The following is a 4,805-nucleotide window of genomic DNA, read 5'->3' on the forward strand; positions in this document are numbered from 1 at the left end:
AAGATAATGATTTTTATATGGTGTTAGTATACTAAACAGTAAAGTTAGTATTTTTAGTAGGTTTAAGTAAATTAATATATTTATGGGACACTTACAATTAGGATAATAGGGTCGTTCTAATGATGACTATCCGGTGTGCCTATTTTAAATCTAAGTTTAATGGTTTTTAAATGATTTTCGTATGGATTAATGTTATTTGCTTTCGTCTGCTTTGATATATATGTATATATATATAATATATATATATATATATATATATATATAAAAGACAAATTCAAAAATTGAACTCAAGACTTTCGCACGACACCTGACATAAATACCTTTCGATTAGATGAACTTCTTCTTTCAAAAAAGTGATATATTAGTTAATTAATAAAATATTATTTATATTATTATTAAATAATCAAAATAAGATTATATCTAAAAGTTTGCTTTTTACTTACTTAAGAACATTTTGCTTTTGTTAGGTATTTCTTCACAATTCAAAATTTGTTATTATTAAGTCTTAAGATCTTAAATTTCGAAGTCTTTTTACTTTTTTACCTAAATTTATTTACCTGTCATTTTTAATTATATCACATTCAGAACAATGTAAGTTTTATAGAGGAGGGCGGGGCACAAAGGTCGAATTTGACTTTGAGCAATTATAGTGTAAAAACCAAACCAACTGTCTTATTGTGTTCAGTGAAACTCCCAGCTAATTCATCATTGTTGAAATATGTTTTTTTGCTGTTTTTAAAAATATGCCATCTAGTCTTATAGGTTGGGTAAAAAGGGACAGGAATTGGGCAAACAGATCCAATGACTCATTTTTAATTTTAAAGGGATTTCACGAAATAATAGCTAAATTGTTCAACCAATGCAAAATATAAATTCCATGGATACATTTTTGACAGAGATAACACTGTATACAACCTTGATCAAGTATTTAGTCAGAAATAATCATCAGCACAGTTAGTATAGGTATTTATTTACCTTATCTCTTGTAAAATTTCTTTTATTAACTTAATTTACTGTTTTATTTACTATTTTTTACTGTTGACTTCTTTGCCAGGGTAAAAGGCCAGTTTGTTCTTTTTCCCCATCCACGTGTAAGCTTTTATAGAAGTAATATATAAAGAAGTATTGAATCTTACTTAAAATTACCAATGCATCTTATAAAACAACTAAATAGTGATAATTCTTACACTAGTTTCTATAGTAATAATTTAAAAAATTGGACTTTCTGTTGAACATGATTATTTAACACATTGATACAGCAAATTAAAATGGTTCAATTAAGGCACCACTTTTAGTGCGCCACGCCCATTACATAAAAAGATAACTATTTTTTGATCATTTGTGAATTCAATAAAAATAAAATAATTATGTACTGTTTATTAAAATTAAATGGTTAATAATTATTATTATTAAATTGAATATCAAATTTTAAAAATAATAATTAATGCAAGGAAAAAATGAGATTTGTTATAAAAGATATTTTGAATTTTTTACAATGTCAGACGTATATAAAGCTGTTAGAGAATTAAGATTGATTAAAGTTATCTTTTTCGGGAAAGACTGATAAAATTCGTATCGCAGATAACGACATAGGAAATATAGGTATTACGGAGTTTGATATTGAACTACTTTTCTGATAATCCTTGCGTAATACTAAATTGATAAACGTATTATATTATATAGTAATATATATGTATGTATTATATATAATACATATACTACCTGACCCGGCAATCAAATTTTCAGTATAAAAATAACTAACTGATTGTGAAAGAGAAAGAATATGGTATATAAGTAAAAGGTTTTAATTAATTTTTATTTTTTGATTATGAAGCAGAACCTGAACATTCATTTTTGGCGTAGATTTGTATGGTACCTTTCTTCTCAAAAATTGTTGTAATTATGCAAGAATCAATCGACAATTTGACTATCTCGTTTTATCGATCTAAGAATTGTTTTGAAACTGTTTCAGTGGCTAGAGCAAATAAATTTATGCTTTTCATAAGCTCAGAAAAATCTTGATCAAAATTCAATGAATGACGTTTACAAAAAGACAATAATTTATTAGTTATTGAGCTTTGATTATTACTGATTGGTCTACTAAAATGACTAAATGAAATAGGGATTTGTGGCAGGACGCTGAAAATTTGGAGTTGCATGTAATATTCAAATTTCGCATTAAAAAAAAAGAAAATGAAGAAATTGACATCAAAATTTAAAAAATAGTACTAGGGTTGGACAACCCTTGATAAAAATAAATCATTTTTCAGGTAAAATTTAAGCTTTTTCATAAACCCAAAAAAATATAAAATAAATACAAGTTAAAAGCATTTATTGACTGCACTGGAGATCAAAAATTGTTCGATTACTGAAATGACATTTACGAAATAGAAGTTGGTGGTAAGAAAGAGGGTGAAAATTTAGGGGTGTATGTGTTTTTAAACTACAAATTATACAATAATGAAATAAAGAAATTGTTCTAAAAACTAAAAAAAATCCTAAGAGTCGTCTCTCAGGCATGCTGATCGCGATTATGAAATTTCGTTAAAATTTCCGTTTCGAGGAGTATTGCGACGAACATCATGATACGAGAATAATATATATATATATATATATATATATATATATAAAAATTTATATATATATATATTTATATATATATATATATATATATATATATATTTTGTATGATTCTGAATTTGATGTTGACATATGTATTAACAAAGTCTAATAATCGGGCATAACATCAATAAAAAACAGTTTTTTATTGATGTTATGCCCGATTATTAGACTTTGTTAATATATATATATATATATTATATATATATATATATAAATATATATGCCTAAATGATACATAAAAATTATAAAAATTTACCAAATCTAGTTACTTCTTTTGATTTTTTTATTACAATATAGTAAAATTTAGTGTTAAGATCAGTCTTCAACAAAAATTATTATCTTGAAACTAAATTTGCTGATTTATTTACTGATTTTAAATCTATATTATTACTAGAATTTTAAAACTAGAAACGCAGGATAATTTAACATTTATATCATTATAGTAATAATAATGTATTTAATCAATTAATCAATTTCAAAGAGAGATTGCTATTCAATCATTCTTACCATTCAAGTTGACAAAATTACGAAAATTATAATTTTTTTTACTTTACATTATCAACATAAATAATGCATAACATATATTAATGGGATATTATAAATGACTATGTTCTATAGATTTATTGTATATAATATATTTAACATATATATTAGTTAATTAATTAGTTAATTAATTAATTAATTTATCATATTTTATTTAATTTATTTTTAGTTTATTGTTATTAGATTAATTGATTAATCTAGCGCTTTATTTTTTATTATACAATGCAATGCTAATCTTAAAAAAGGAATACTTATATATTTGAAAGCATCAGTAAAAAAATTTACAAAATTACCGACATAAATAATGAATAACATACATAATTATATAAATGCATTTATATGCATGTGTGTGCGTTTATGCGTTTGGTCATGTAAGTTGTACTATTTTGTTAGTTATTTGGAAACATTATGTGAGGACACCCCAGTTATGTACCCGTTATTATTTTTTCATACAATAGAGCAGATGTTTGAAATCTCACATTTATAATTTGTATCGGAAAGTTTCCACACCGCTCTAATCGATATTGTTATTTGCTGTATCCTAAAACATCAATAGTTCGAGTTATGCGATAAGTCAAAAACTTTTATCAGAACATATTTCTTAATGTACACAAAGCATTGATCAAATTTTATGTTCATAATTTTTTATATCACATTAGTAATTTAGTGAAAAATCCTAATTTAATAAAATGCTAATCAAGCAGCATTAATTGCTTTGTAATCAATGAAATATCGATTTATGCAATTTGATCATATGATTTTAGTAGTTTATTTGATTTAATTTGATCATATTTAATTCAAATTGATTTTTCGAATATATTCGGATAAATTCCATTTTCAGTCATATTTTCTAAATTTAAAAGCAAAGCAATCGATTATTGCTACTTTAATTTTTGTTTTCTCACTGAGGGGCTTCTCATTTATTAACTTCCTGTAGGATGCCTGTAGGGTAGTTATAGTAATCGCAAAAAAATTGAAAATAAAATTTTTTATTTATCTGTGTTTTAGGTTTTTGAACATTTTGGCATACATTAGAAACTAATTGGTATTGGTATTTAGCCTTGAGGCAAGTTAAATGAACTTCCCGATATGTGTAAATAATCGACTTAATTAATTTATGAGTGATTAGAAGTATTTCGAGAGGATTTATTACACATAATTGAAAACGAACGAACACGTTAACTCGGAGTATTTTCTAAAACCAAATTTGGTCTCATTCGATTCAGAATGGCTTGAAACGTCGAGAAAACATAAAATTAGCGATTCGGATTTTTTTATGAAAACATAAACTTCTCCTTCGGGAAGTTAAAAAACTGATTTGTGTGTGCATGAATGTATTTGTATGTATATCAAATACAGGACTGGAAAATTCCACACTCTGAGGCACTGACGATAATGCGCCCCATCCTTGAAATTTTACTTAAATAGTTTTATGTCTCATTTTTCTAAAATTAAAATTAGAATTTTGAAATTTTTGAAAAATTTGACCTTTTTGACAGCAATATGTCTAACGATTCATTTTAACCACCAAATAACATTTTTGTTTACTTTTGTTATTGATTTTCCGAAATCAATAAACCTGCCTTCTCAAAATTTTAATTAGTTCTTCGTCCAAATCGGGAGCTTCGTTATCTGAAAAA

The sequence above is a fragment of the Ctenocephalides felis genome, unplaced genomic scaffold, assembly GCF_003426905.1.
Source record: "Ctenocephalides felis isolate EL2017-DRISC unplaced genomic scaffold, ASM342690v1 CF-g0.4_SCAFFOLD_01170, whole genome shotgun sequence".
Lineage (NCBI taxonomy): Eukaryota > Metazoa > Arthropoda > Insecta > Siphonaptera > Pulicidae > Ctenocephalides > Ctenocephalides felis.